The sequence below is a fragment of the Melospiza melodia genome, chromosome 2 (genome assembly GCF_035770615.1).
Source record: "Melospiza melodia melodia isolate bMelMel2 chromosome 2, bMelMel2.pri, whole genome shotgun sequence".
Taxonomy (NCBI): domain Eukaryota; kingdom Metazoa; phylum Chordata; class Aves; order Passeriformes; family Passerellidae; genus Melospiza; species Melospiza melodia.
Window position 1 is genome coordinate 58,448,869 of NC_086195.1, and position 15,782 is coordinate 58,464,650.

General features: G+C 39.8%; 1 protein-coding gene across 22 annotated transcripts in view; it reads right to left on the reverse strand.

Moving 5' to 3' along the window:
- The window catches only part of ZBTB20 (zinc finger and BTB domain containing 20), a 474,683-nt gene that overhangs the window by 31,950 nt on the left and 426,951 nt on the right, over positions 1-15,782 (reverse strand). For all 22 annotated transcript variants that reach the window (XM_063148336.1, XM_063148332.1, XM_063148339.1 and 19 more), the window contains one exon: positions 3,799-3,895. The gene's annotated coding sequence lies outside the window, so the exon portion shown is untranslated. The remainder of the gene's footprint in view (positions 1-3,798; positions 3,896-15,782) is intronic.

The window sequence follows — 15,782 nt, forward strand, 5'->3', positions numbered from 1 at the left end:
AAGTACTCAATCAGGTTATGGCATCTCCATCCTTGGAGATTTTCCAAACTTAATTGAACAAGGCCCTGAATAACCTAATCCAGCTTGGAAGTCAGCTCCGCTCTGAGCAGGGAATTGGACTACAGACCTCCAGAGGACCCTTCCAACCTAATTTTTTTTCTGATTGCACACTACTTCTATGAACACTTCCATCAGCAAGCTCTCTAATATATCTCCATGGTCCAGAAGGTAAAAATGACACACAAACTTTAGAAAACTGTGAATTGTTATAGCAACATCAAAAACCCTGAAAGAACAAGGGTAGGAGCAAGAATGAAACAAGTAATAAAAACTGTTTGTGGAACCTTCCCAAATTACTCCTATGTATGTCCCATCTCTGGACTTCATTGATTGGCAATACTATGTGCTTATTTCAGTAGTAAGGGTTAATCTACCTTGCTGCTTTAGTTCCTGTGACTACGTTCTTCTCTATATACTAATCTTGGAAAAGAGGTGTTTGCTATTTGCTTGTTAGTAAGGGCAACAATGGCCATGTTTGGAATGCAAGAGACTTAGGAATGTGCTTTTGGAGTAAGGGGCTCTGTTCTGATCTCTGGTTATCTCCTTCTCTATACATACCTGGGGTGCAATACAAGTCCTTTCCAATACTGAACTCATTCTTAACATTATCAAAGGGCCATCACCATCCTTGCTCCTTGTGAAGAATGGCAGAAGGGCAATACAGCAAAGAGATGGCACTTTGGTACATGGACTTGATGCATTGAATCCCACAAGCTGGGAGCAGAAAAGATACTGACTTTCAAAATTTAGAGGGCCCATGCAGAATTTATATTCGCTATTGATTTACAGGAGATTTATCCACTTTATTTCTAAACATCCTACCTACTCTATCACTTTACATTTTCTGTCCTATGTCCACGTACTTTCCATTTGTTGGTATTCTCTTTTAGCATTCCCTTATATTTATTGTGGGGTTTTTTTGTGATGTTAATTTACACCACTTAATATATATTATCTTTTTTCTTCACTGTATGCTCTCCAGTACCTAACAGTAGGCTAACTGCCTCCCCTGTCTTTCCTGAACTGAACTGTGTGTATCAGTAGTTGTCAGCTCATGTGTAAAGCAAAATGTATACAATCACTGCCATCATATTATTTCTGTTTTCTGCCAGCATCCTCACTGCACTGAGGCATTCGCTCCTTTCCTTGTACCTTAACACCGCACTGTCACGGAGCGAGATCTCAAATGGTGGCCAACTCACAATGATGCAGCGGCTGCAATGATCTGGGCTCTGGCTGTAAACTAGAATTGGCTCATTTCTGTTTCATCTGAAGGCAGAATGGGTAATATTTTGGATGTCCTAACCTCAAAGCTATCTAGAAACTAATTACTACCTCTGAGCTTTGGAATGCCTTTAAAACCCCTGCCACACTTCCCCTTTCTTGCTGCCACTCTTGCATACAACTTTCTCTCCCTCAACCCTCCACTTGCTCTCCACAGTTGATTTCTTTGCATGTACTCCTTTGCTACCATTACTTGAGTTTGGAATGAATTTCCCCTGGATGAGTTAGCACGTTTTCACAGTGGGGCCAGCAAACCAGGTCCCTGTCAAAAATAGACAGTATATGTTGTACTTCTCACACAGCATCTATAACTAATACTTGAACCTTCCCTTACAAGGGGAATAGCTCTCTGTCCTGCAGAGACATCAGGTTAGCACTGAACAAATTAGCTCAGGTATAGGAACCAGTGTAGCTGTGCAGAGCCCACAGCAGCATCCTGGCTCTCAGGGGAAGCTATGATAATGTGACTGCATGAGAATAATACTACATAATGAACAATAATGAGGCAGTTTTCAGCCTCTGAATACAGGGAGGGCTGGGTTACCAACCAGACCTTTGTTCGTCGCATATTAAGCAGCACAGAGGGAACATGCCACAGGGCTGCTGATGTTGTTGTAAGTGCTGCTGCTGGCTGAGTCTGCCCACCCATGTTCCAGGCATTATTTCGCCTCTTCACAGCTATGGCATCACCTTATACTAAGTGCCCTCAGGTCAGAGATGCCTGTAGTGTCCAAGCACTGCACTTAACTTACTGGTGCACAGTTAGTTTGTAACCTTAGTAATTCACAGGGTCTGTGTAGAATTGAAAAAAAAAAAACCCTGAAAAAAACCCAACAAAAACCAAAACCTCCAGCTTTTCAAATCCTAAAAATAAGAGTGTGAAAATGGTTCACGTCTGATTTTAAGCAATATTTTCCCTGAGTGTTCTGCTGCACATTCTTTATCTGCCTGTGTGCGACTAACACAGCTCCTGTTATCAGTGCTTATCACTGCCAGTGTTGTGTCTCTTCCAGACATGACATTGACAATACATATTTAGAAACTGACAAAGTAAAGAGAGAGAGATGAGTACAATCAGTGAATATAAAAAAATAGGACTGAAAGAACAACAAAAACCCACTAAAATCTGCCCAGAGACCTCACCCCAAAATCCCAAAATTCAGGGCACACTGAGTGCCAGAGCTGAGGGTGAAGCTTCCCAAAACAAGCTCCCTTTAAATCACCTGAGCCATCCCTGTTTTCCTGCCAGAAGTGTTGCTTCAGTAGTTAAAAGTCCTGCACAGGCTGACTGCCTGAATATTCACACAGCTTCTCTGATGATTTTGCAGCCACATTGATCTTCATGCTGTTGCAGCTACATGACTGGCAGTTTGTTTAAAATCTCTGATTGCAAGTTTTTGTCATACAATGGAAAACACAAACTCCTGAAAACATCACCATAAAATGTAATATGAAAGAGAAATCCCAGCAGAACACTGCAAAGCAAGAATGGGAGGCACAGAAAACTGACAAGAGAGACCCAATGTTCTAGTGCAATAAAAGCCTGGAAAATTTAATCAACACAGAAAAGTAAAATAAACTCCAAAATCCCTTACAGGAGACTGATTAACATAATTAAATTAAACTCAGAGATTAACTTAAAGTAAAATTGAAATTTTCTGGGTCCTTTTCAGGCCTGAGGTAGGGTTTATACGGCCCCAAATTTGTCCATTTATTCCATCTAAACCACAAGTCTCATGAGAGCTGGGTCCTGACTACAGAGCTTGCCTGATTTGTAACATCAGGGCATGTCAGCTATGCTAAACACTGGGACAGTACTGACAATTACTGAGCATTGATCAAAAGAATTAAAAACTATTATATTTATGGGGGAGAAAGTACAAATATCAGGCAAATGGTCATTTCAGAGCATAATGAAACCACAATGCAAAGTCAGAATTCTCTCAGGCAACTTTACCTATGTAATCCAGCCAAATCTACCAAATTGTAATGGCCTTAAGTCATAAATGTCTCAGGGCCCAGAAAGAACATTGTTAACCTTTAAGAGGTTGCAGTAGATTCCATCTGTATTGCCTGAAACACCAATGAGAGATAAGGTGTCTCATTAAAAAGTAATAAGAATAAAAAAGAAGATAAACACTGCAAAGATAAACATGGATGAACCAACTAGAACAGCACGAACTAGAGCAGTAAGTAGGGAGAACCTGCCAAAGTAAAAAATACAAGCAGATCAAACCAGCCATTGCTGAACTATGCTGTGAAGGTATGACTTAAATATTTAACAGTTTTTTACTGACATACTTTTTGCCCACATATTTCCTTGCAAATTTCAAAAGCAAAACTTAGTTTACCCTCATCAGTAAGGCTCACAGGTGCTGCAGTTTGTTTTTGTTTTTGTAAGATGTCTTATTTTGCTGAACAAGAAGTCTTTTATAAGAGATAAAATATACTTACAGTGGTTTCCAAATGGTATCACTCTTCAGGTAAATTACTCCAAGCCTTGGACCTAGTGCAGACGTTCATTGGGGCAGGGAACAGAGAGAGGCTGTGTCTGTACCAGGAAGAATCAGAAGGAAAGGTCAGGGGGAAATAATAATTATTTACTGAGAGCAAGAAAACTTGCTACAACTCTAACTGGCATTCTGTGCTGTGAGTACAGCTGGCTGCAGCCTGGTAGTGCTGAATTCTCACTTCAATCCCTCCAGCCCTGGCTGCAAATGACCCCAGTCTGCCCAGGCAACCTAATCCAGTGAAGCAAGGAGGAGAGGGAGGATTGGGCTACCAGTAGGACTCCTCCAAAGGGCTACCAGCAGGATTCCTCCTCAGAAGTCTCTCACTCCAATGACATGAGCACGGAGCACTGATAGAGAGCTAGCACAAACTTGGCATTCAAGTGCATCTCATCAGAACAACAAGGCCAGTCCTGTTCTGAGCAGCAACAAACACTTCCTCAGGACTGAAGGCAGGAAAAGGAAGGGAAGAGTCCTACTTTGTGTCTTTTGCTGTCTTTACATCACAAAAAGCATGGCTTGTATCAAAGCAGAAACCCTACTTTTCTCTCAGCCACCTGGTCTACTGCAGTGACACCAGGGAAGTAACTTATTGCCAGCCTTGCAGGAAAGGTTCAGCTCAGCAGCAGTTTTATCGCTGAAATCTTCTGAGATAAACAGATAGTTGGAACCAATGGACTGAGATGGGAAGGGATCCACAGAAAAACCTCCACTCCAATATTTACTAGATGGTGATTTCCCCATCCAGATCCAAGTTTTTGGGAGTATTTACATTTTTGGGGGACTTGAATCCCTCTCTAGACTAAGAGAACTCCTCCTTTGCTAGCTTCTTATTATCCTTTGGTGGGTCACTGTGGGTATGTTGGGAGTATGTCTGAAGTTGACATCCAGGGACAGAATTAAATCCTGCTCACTTCACTTATGCAAAGAACTCTTGAGACATCAGCATATTCAGTCCTGTCCACAGAAGAGCCACTGGTGCCCCTTCCATGAAAATTGATCTTGCCTACTCTGAGCAGACCAGAAAAGCAAATAGTTGTTTTATCAAAGAAATCAAGCAGGTGAATGAAAATGGTAAGAGATGTAATTGTTATTTCACAGGTAGCTAATGTCACTGTGCAAGGTGGAATTTATGTCTGAAAAAGCAACACAAAAAACCCCACTGTTTGTGCAGCAGGAACACTTCAATAAGCACCAACAGACACAATGAGCAATTTTAGATGACACTGTAATAATGTACTTCACAAAATATACATTCAGTTTTACGTTCAATTCACACATTTTGTAATGCTGATGTTTCTTAGTGACTGGGATATATACAGGCTACATGAAACCTGGCAGCTACATTTTATAGGGGTTCAAGCAAACATTTTCTTTGATTCCAGTTTTTTTAGGTTCTCCCCTCTTGGAGTCTGCTTTGAATTGCAAATTAAGTAAATTCAAACACACACAAAATTTACAACTTAGTCTGAACCTCTGACTTTCACCAGGCTTGGAAGAGGAACCACATGCATCAGGTTAGTTCGAAAGAATTACATAAAATAGTGACACTTTTGACCAGAACTAAGGATTGAATTTCAAAGGTGCAGTAACGCCCAAGGATTCTGTAGATTTAAGTCCTTGCTAACACTCAGCATGGCTTACTTTCAGGCTCTCCTTCCCACCTCCATGTATGCTCCATCTGTTCTGTTAACGCTGACCTTGGCTTCTTACATCCACTTTGCACACATCAGTCTGTCTTTTATCTGGCTATTACTCACCTTTTTAAGGCACAAATCCCACATGCCTTAGAGACTGCCTAGTACTTCAGATAACATTTTAAACTTGTACTAGAAGCAGAAAAATCACAGGATCGGATCTTTAGTCTTTACTTCAGCAGAACTCCTGCTCACTTCACTCCTAATTTCACACGAGAGAAGCCTAAGAACTGCATGTACTAATCCTGCATATTTTGTCACCTCTCTTTTTGTGTCATTATTGCTCTTCCAATCTCTGGGATCCCAATCCAAGTGGCTCTCTCTTGTAGCACTGCCTAGCACTCAATCTGGCTTCCCAACAAGGGTCAGGCAGACAAGTTATTAGAGATGGGCTGTTGGAAGTCTTCTACAAAATCTGGGCTCAGAAATCTCTGTGAAAGGCAATACTTAAAATATCTTCATTTTTCTCCATGTTTTTTGCTGTGGCCTGGGAAGATATCTCTCTCTGTTCCAGTGTGATGGGCACAAAGCACTGAGATCCTCAGCAGTTTTTAGGCACTTTTTAAATACATAAAATCAGCAAAGCTGATGGTACTTCTTAAGACCCTAGTATTGCAACAGAGAATGAAATACTCCAAATTTTGTAAGACTTAATTTAACTTTGGGAAAATGAGAGGAAAAGGGTCTTTGACCATAAGAAGATTGGGCAAAAAGAGAGACAAGCAGGACAACAAAGGAATGGGATGTGTGACATTGGATTGAGTAACTTCTCCTCTGCATACCTGGGCTCTTCTATCCAGAGAAGGAAAGCATTATATTTCTGTTCCATGGGGTACTGTGTGCTTAATTAAGATTTTGGAGGATAAATGTTCTGCATGAATGCATTCCAGAAATGCAGACTTTATTACTTAAAATTCCCACTAATGATAGTAACTTGGGCATTTTATATATGCTCACTTCTATTCCACCTTGCTCTTTCCAAGTTTTATCTGGTAATTTAGAGGGTGTGAGGAACATTAATTGTATCAGTGTTTTTATTAAGGAAGGTCCATTTTATGAGAGTAGTGATGTACTACAGATTGTGATTTAAGATGTACACTTTAGGTCACTTTTATACTGACTTCAGTGCAGTTGCAATGGGCATTAAGTCAGGAGAAAATGTGATGCTTTACATAATAATGCTGATGATTAATGGGCTCCCGGACCATAACTCTGTATTCTGAGGCACTGATCCTCCTTCTCCCTCCTGAAATTTGTGTCTTGACCCTTTCATCTCTTGTTAGCTACCTTTCCAGGGCTGTTCATTAATCAGCACCATTGATCTGATGTGGTCTGTCATATTGTATTACCTAAAACACACCGAAGCAAGCACTGGCCTGACTCTGCTCTTTACACAACACACCATCATATTTCCTTTACAGATGACTTAAATATTATAAGCATCAACTTACTGCTGTTGCTTGGTCCTGAAACTGGCTTTTTCTAGATTAGTTCCCTGCAGGATATTTCTCTCTCTTCCCCTGGTTGTACTTCTGTCTGCTCAGAGACGCCATCAAACACATTGAGTATTCCCTGCTTGTTAGGAACACTACTATGTCTGACCAGCAAGGGACAATCAACAAAATAGGTCCTTCTCTTTGCTTGAGACCTGGCACCACAATCTTCTCTTACTGTTCTTTAGTGATTCCCAATCAAGTAGACTCAAGTTTTTATTTAATTGCTATTTATTTTATTCTTGCAAGAGTCTTTTCCCTAATATCATCAGAATGCTTCCTTCTGCCTTTCCACTGATCCCTAGTAATGAAAAAATTAAAAGATGAGCTTCTTGTGAGCTTAATTCTGATTACTCTTATTTACTATGCTGGAACAATGCTGTCTGTCATGAGGCAATAGAAAGTAACTCGCTAGTGACTCGGAAGTTAGCATGTACAGCTCTCTTGAGTCATGTGGGTTGAGTTTTAATTGATGTTTTCACAGTCATGATAGATTTTCAGACTGGGCTGTCTAGGCTAAATTCAATTCTTTTTGGTCACTTTTTCTCTCTGGGAGTAGGATTTTGGATTAAATTCTTAAGGCCATAGCAAGAAGGAGGAGATGAAAACATCAGCAAGCACAATTCAAGAATCAACTTTCTACATAAAGTGGGTTATTCCAGATATATTTTACTGTTTATAAGGAGAAAGTACATTGTCAGACTAGGACTGACTATGGCATTTACATTGTATGAACAAGGTTAGGCCATTGGCTATCTATAGGTAGATACCCAACCCCAATGTCTTAGAGACCAAGATCAACAACATATAAAAGCCACTGTTCAGCAGAAGCCAGAACTTCTGCTAAAAAAAATGACAAAAATTTAGCAACACAAGACATGTTATGAGAAGGCCATAAGCATGGATTTTTCACAGTAGTCAGGGCTTTATTTCCAAGAGGAAATGGCTAATTTCTGTATTCCACTGGGAATGCTGTATGTCCACTATCAGTACAGCCTAAAAGTCAGAAATTAATTTGTTAATGGATTAGACATTTACAGAAAGACTGTTTAAAGAGGCTGGACTGCTCTAGCCTGGTAAAGGCCAATTTCCCACAGGGACATGTTTGCAATAGCACTTGAGGAAAAAATCTCTCCCTGAAGTCCCAGAGGTACTTACTGAAATCCAGAATAGCAGGAAAGTCTACATTGTAGGAAAGTCTCCATTATGTTCCCAATATTTCACTCAGAGGCCCTCTATTACCTGTCTGCATCTGTTTATTTTTCCCTTCTTTCATGGCCTTTTATCTGATACTATAGAATTTCACTGATCCTAAGCTGCAATTCTTAAGTTTGATTTTGGCACTTGGAGTAGGCATTTTTGAGGTCTCACTTTTGTTCTGTTGATTCTTCTGATATTTCTTTCTATTTGCAAGCAGTACTCTCAGTGTAACAGCTAACCATGCCAAAGAGTTCAGGTTGAAAAGGATGACTCTTCTCCTTCTGACTTTCCTTTCCACTTCCCATGCCAAATCCCCTCCTACCTGGGGCAGTGGTACAAGGCCTCAGTCCAGAACATTCTCTCTCATTTAAGATCTAACTCTGAGTGCAACCTATTTTCCACTAATGAAGATCTCTACACGCTCAGTGTGTTGAGCGTGTAGATTCCACACCTGTGGGTGTGGCGGGTGCCCATGCAGAACGTGTGCTGCCCTCTTGGCTGCTCCTTGCAGGGGGCAGAGCAGGATAAAACCATACTTGGCAATGTTAAGCAACTGTTTGGACTTTGAACACCTGATTTGAAATGAAGATAACTTCTACTTGGAAGAGGAAACTAAATGTAAGTAGTTGGTAGGCCTAATCAGAGCAGGAGCAGGTCACCCTGCGGTAAGATTCAGCTAATGGTTTAAATGAATATAAAAATCTGTGATGCCAGACTGAACCATACCAGTGTTTCAGAGCACTTTTCACATGTGGGAACATGAAGAAGCAGTATTGTACACATACATAGATATATACATATAAGTAACCATATATTTATATATGTATGTAGAGTTATACGCATTATCATTATTTTAAAATTATCTTGTTCTGGCAGAACATTGCTGGGTATAAAACACGGAATTCTGTGTGTTCCTACTTTGGAGCCTTCACAGTTGTATCTGAATGCTGAGTGAAACCACGTAATTTTCAAAGCAATTCATTAAAGTGGGGTGTGACTGAGGCAAACAGATAAGTCCTAATTTTATTGATGTTGGTGTGGGAATATGGAGTAAATCATCTGTGCTCAGTGGAACTGCACCTACATAACCTTTCTCAGGAACAGACTGATTTGTGGGTAGTGCTTGTATACTGCGAGTGTTGTTGAATTTTGAGTGCTACTTTTCTACACATACTTAGTATTAATAGAAGCAGTTTGAGGGTATAAACAGCCTCAGGCATTTATATGCTGATGCTGTAGGTTCATAAGGCACCAGCATTATGGCATGAAACTCAAAAGGTTCATGGGAGGGGAACAAGTAAGAGGTTCAGGTTTCGAAGCCATGGACACTCAGGATGGCCAGTGCAATCAGAATATTGTCTTGTTAACAAGAAGGCAGCACTCAAACAACATAACATCGCCTTGCTGTCTTAAGCAAGATTCTCACAAAACTAAAGGTATAGTTGTGCTGCAATTAATACCAATGTTTCTGAAGCTGAAATATGAATTGCCATCACTGCAATCACCAGAGACGAAGAAAATGTGTAGAAATTAAATTGTTACAGTAATATATCCGCCTAAGCTACTGCTTTGGCTAGATGAGCCAGATTAGCTCATGACAGATGAGCTTCATGAACATTTCATTGCCAAGGAACCCTGTCAAAATATTGGTGATTTCTCTGAATCTGTTCAACATCATGGAGATGTCAAACGAAATCTGAAAGGACATTATTTTTCAGGAAGAACAAAAACAATGAAAGCATACAAAGAAAATGAGCTGAGTTTCTTCCCCTACATGTTGCTTTGGTTTCAGGAAATGCTGTCCTTGCAAATAGTTGGGCACAAACCCTGAAACCCTTTAGTCCCATAGATACTGGTGAATTGTAGAAAGTATTGAATGTCCTCAAAGAATAGATCTCCCTATTTCAGTAACCAGATTTTCAAACAGACAATGTATTTTCACTGAGGTGCAGGGACTGTGTAATCTCAGCACATAACAATTTAATCAAGATTTACACCATTGACACTGGTTCTGCCATACCCCCATCCTTCTTGGTCACAGTTGTACAGCACTTGATGCATCAGTGTCTGGCCACTGAGCTTGTGGTTCTTATGCTGAAAAATTATCTCAATCATAAGTTGGAAGTACCCTTTGATGAATATGGAACATGATACAAAATGGTAAGTGATAAAAGTAATTAAATTTTTTCATGGCTTGTTGCTTGCAGAAACTATGACATACTGTTTACATTAATTAAAGGTAGAATTCCATGTAGGACAGTGGAAATTTCAGCTATAAATTTCAATAGATTTGCCCCCTTTGTCACGGGACTATCCCCTTCAAAGTAAGAAATAAAAGTTTCTCTGATACATCTGGTTTTCTCAAGCACCAAGAACCAGGTTATCAAACAGATAAATAGAAAAACTGAGCACCCTCCTTCCTCCCAAAAAACTTTAGCATTTTTGTGATATAATTCCTTCCTCTCCCTGAGCTTTCATTATGTGACTTGTTTTATAAGGAGATGAAAATACTTACATGATTTTTATATGCCTTTACTAGAGGAAAATTTATATTGAAAATCACAATTGCATGGATTCTGAGGGGTGAAGTCTTAAGCAGGCAATCTTTTCCTTAAGTTTTAACATTTTTACCACCACTGCCTGGATGCTGAGCTAAACAAAACTGTGTTACTGTCACTTACGAAAAAATTTAAATTATTTTTAGTTTTTTTTTGTTTTGTTTTGGATGACTGTCTCCATCTCTGAAGATTTCCCTTGCCAGTCATTCATTAAAGAGTCTGTAACCAACACAGTGAAAAGACAAGGTAAGAAGCATCACGAACGTGTTTTCCCCTACCATTCTTCCTGTGTGTTTGCTGCCTCTGGCCTCAAACTGTACAAATGAAAGCTTGTTTGATTTATGTCAAAAACTATATATAAAATATCACATGGGATCCACAGAGAAACCGAGTCACTCTGGGCTTTAGTTTCACTATCCATTGAGGAATAACTGACTACAGCCTTGGAGTACATAGAACTGATCAAAGCACTTGCTTCCTCACAAGCAAAGAGAAAACCACTGTAGATTTCCTGTTTCATGCTTCAGTGCCAAAACACAATGAAAAAAGTTCTAGATGAGCATGTGAATTATTCTAAAACATTGCTCAATCAAATCTGATGGTTATGCGCATTTGAGAAACTCATCATTGGAAATGTCAAGTCACTGACAGCAGTGTCCTGAGGTGTGATATATATTTGTGATAATTATTTGCTTTTTAAAGTTATGTATCACCTGCATCAAACCAGGATTTTTCTTAAGTGTGCCTGAAATGTAGAGATGTCAGTGCCAGTTGTGTTATTCAGATCTGGGTTTTAAACACCCTGTGCCAGGAAAACACAGAGTCACGATATGACTACAATGCCATTTTTAAGCTATTCTGAGTTATTTTTCACTATTCCCTTAAAACTGTATGTGATGTGGTATGTGATGTGGCTGATGGAGAATGATTACTAACATTAATAGTAGCTGAAGTGACTTCCATGCAGTATATGCAGCATGATGCATTAAGGAAAATAACTTAGCAATAATTGTTATTCTTACTTCAGTATTAGCAAATGATACTTTTGGGATTTATCTTAATTCAGTATTCAGCTCTCTTCTGTGGCTTTTAGAGGCCTCTTCTCTGGTCATTTCAAAACTTCTTTGAATGAAACTGAAGGCAGTTGGCTCTGTTGTTGGATAAGTTCTGCTAACGTAGGAGGGCTGTCTCCTGAGTGCTAAAAAGACCATTTGCAAATCTTCAGCGTCTCTTCCTTGACAGCAGAAGTTACTATGCAGAATGGTTTAGATGATGCTGAAATGAAATTTTATAGGAGATCCACAATATTCCAAGAGGAGGCATTGTAGGGAATGGCAGTGACTTGAGGGGACCTGATAGCAACTTTCCCACCTTTTATTTCTGGAAAGTGACTCTGTAATAAGCACCGCACCAGTGTCTGAACTCAATACTTTTTCTTATCAGGAAAGAAATTCTGTGAGGAGGTGATTTGAGTTTTTGACTGTAGACAATCTGGCAGCTACCTTACTCCTGCTATTTTGTGACAGAAAATCTTATAAGAAAATGGCCCAGATGAACAAAATTATCAGGGCTCTTGCAGATATTCTGATTTCTGCCATGATCGGCAAGAAGTACCATAGGAGATGGATCAGGAATCTTAGCTGTAGGGGAGCTTAGAGCTATTCTAGTTCAATCAGATTTCACAATTTGCTCTAATGAAGAGTGCTGGCAGAAGTTCAAAGCTACTCCAGGTCTCGACTCTCCCTCCACATTACTATAAAAATGTCTGTAGAAGTGTTAACTGCAGAGGAGCCAAAAGTTGTTTTGGTTCCAGTCTTTCCCAGCAGGAGTAACTGAGAAAATAGAGTAGGAGTGCTAGTTCTGCTCACAGCTCCCTCAGCCTCCTGCAGAACACCAGAGACATTGCGGGGAACATGGCAAAGTGTGCCCAATGCTGTCACCCCCTCACAGCTCCTGCCGCCTCAACCACGCCCTGCAAACACCATCAATACAGATGTACTGGCTCAGTAACTCCAGAACTCTTTGGAATTAGCATCAGCCTCCACAGCTGATAACCTAAAGTCTGTTTGCAAGCAGAAGGTATCAGGAGGATGGCTGTGTTCAGCCAGCATTGATTTCTTTGGCCTTTTGTCTGTGTCTGCTTTCTGTCTCCTTTGGAGGTGGCTACTGTTACTACAAGTAGCACGAATCACGTCTCTGTTAAAAAACAGAGCTCCAATTGTCTTACATAACCTCTGGTAACTGCATGTCTAATAATAGCAAGCCATTCCCAGGTAGGGATTCTGTGTCCCAGACCCAGACACATCCACATGCACACACACACATATTCCTATTACTTTCTGTGCCTTGTTTCTGGTAAGGAGTGAGCTTTTCACATGCAGTATGACAGTTCTGAGCTGCAGGACATGGCAGCTATTATTTTAAAATGCCATTTTCACTTACTGCCTTGAGAAGCCAGTCTGGTATGTGCAATTTGCTTCTCAGGCCAAGCAGCAAGAAGGAGTGAAAAAAAAAGCCCAACAGTTCTGTTTGGTTTTGAGAGAACATTGAATGGTGAAGGCTATGATTGGATCCTGTCCTGAAAGCTTGAGCCTTTCTAGGTGTTAACTCTCCTTCTGTCTCTTAGGGAAGGCCCAAATTTTAATAAAGTACTTCTCATAGTTCTCAGAAACCCTTGTTTTTACACCTCTCAGTTTCCCCCTTGGAAAAGTAAATGGCAATATGCAACTCCCTCATTACTTGAAGGCTAATAGATAATGCTGCAAATCAATAATGAGGTCTTCAGATAAAACTTCTCTATGAATTGAAAATAGTATTCTTTTCATAATCCGTGAGTGGTCTACAGACAGAAGGAGTTTCTGAAGATTACTCTGGTGTCACAAGGTTCTGAACTTTCATTCAGTAGGAGGTCATCCTTGCATGACTATCTACAACTAAATCATATAACTGAGCACTGTCCAGACATTTCCTGAACTCTGACGGGATTGGTGTCGGACCACTTCCCTCGGGAGCCCCTTTGCAAATTGAGTGATTCTGGACTATTTCACATGGTTTGCCAAAGAAACCAGTTCCTTCTGACCTCTCTTACCATCAATCACCATTTCTGGGCATCTAAACCTGAATTATATGCTATTACCAATGTAAGAGCGAGATTTCAGTCATCCCAAACCCCTGTATTCGCTCATTTTAAGAGATGTCTTGGAGCCAGGGATTTAGAAAGTCAGTTCACTTCTGAATTTGTTCAGCTTTGAGAGTTCAGTTTAGGTTCATCTTTTCACACTGTGTGAATAGAGCACATGTGTGAAGAAACAGCAAAAAACGTAGGTGACATAATAAAAAATGTTCTTTGGCTTTTATTTATAAATCTATTATCTTTCTTAGTTCAGATAATCTTTCTTGAAAGTTTGTTAGAGTACTTGAAAACATCAAAACTTAGTGATCAGATGTTCAGACTCTGGTTCTATGCCTACCTCTGACCAAGGCATGTCATGCTGCATGCCTGGCAGTATCTTTGGAGAAATCCTACTTTCTGTTTTCTTGGGATCTATGGACAACAACTGACAATTTGGTATTGTTATTATAGGATCAAGTGTCTTATTTCTTATGAATCCCTGTGTCTACAAATCACCTTGTAGTAAAGTCAGACCTAAACTAAACCTTGACTGTGTTTGAACTCACAAAGTGACTGCTCTGGCCAACAACTGCAGATCGACTTTCATGGCTGCCCTCCCACTAAGTTAGTCTACAATACTCATCTGATCTCCCACAGATTTCTGTGGGTGCAATGGGGAAAAAAATTGGACTGATACTTTTATTTTTTATCAAATAAAAGCCTACAGTTCAGTAGCAATAAGACTGTACTGAAAAGTCCAAAGACCTGAGCAAGTGAAAAAAAACTAAATCAAACAAGAAACCCACTGAGTTGTAAACTGTAGTTTATCAGTATCATGCAGTCATGAGCTGGCTGTGTTACTGCCCTAGGGTAAGAAGTTCTTACCTTCTCTGTAGGAAGTCAAATTAATTTGCCTTCACTATCTAGTAATCCCTTTGTCAAGCAGTAAGAAATTCAGATATTGGCCCCTCTGTGTTACACTGCATTCTTTGGAAAGTTGAAAGAGAGAAATGAATGGAAACCATAGAAGATGCATCAGATGCTGAACTTGCAGCATTCTTGCTAGAAGAGCAGTATTAATATTTTAATTGCTGATTATAACACCATGTCCCAGATTCCAGCTAAGCATCTGAGAACACAACGGATCTTGTGCAGTCAGGCTATTTTTATTAGGACTGAAACTCCAGTAGGAAACAATTTAACTGCTTACCCAGTAAAGGGTTAAGCAAAAGTTAGACTCAGGTTTCCAAAGTTCCATCTGAACTGGCTTCAAGAAGACATGAAACATCTATGCATCTGGAAAATGGAACTTGCAATTGACTTTTCTTACCATCTGCTCTCAAGAACATTTTCTGCTTGGGAGTTGCATAAGCAATGAAAAAAAAAGCACACAAACAACTTCCTGTACCATGTTTTCGGTCACTTGTAATGACGCATTACAAAGCAAACCAGCTAAATATGCACAACTGTGCCTCACTCCAGATGACAACATGTATTATATAAGAGCAATGCCTGACAGAAAGACACTTATTTCAAGATATTGCAACACAAAGAGCACCCAAGGGGAGATATTCACTACATGTGAGAATTGGGGGCAAGAGCCAGGGAGAGTTTTGCCTCCATCTCAAAAGGCCAACAGTAGTTCAGAAAAATCAAAAAGCAGACATTTTTCAGTTTACAAAGTAAAATGACAGAACTTGTTGTGCCTCTTTCTGTAAAGGGGAGTTTAACTTGTAATTAATGGATTTTTTTGTTATTTAATGTCACTTTAATGCATTTTAGATTCAAAATTATTCTTATTCCATAAGTTTTCAAAAACATAATTTGTTTATACTCGCTTTGTTTGTCTGTTGGGAAGCCACGGCCTG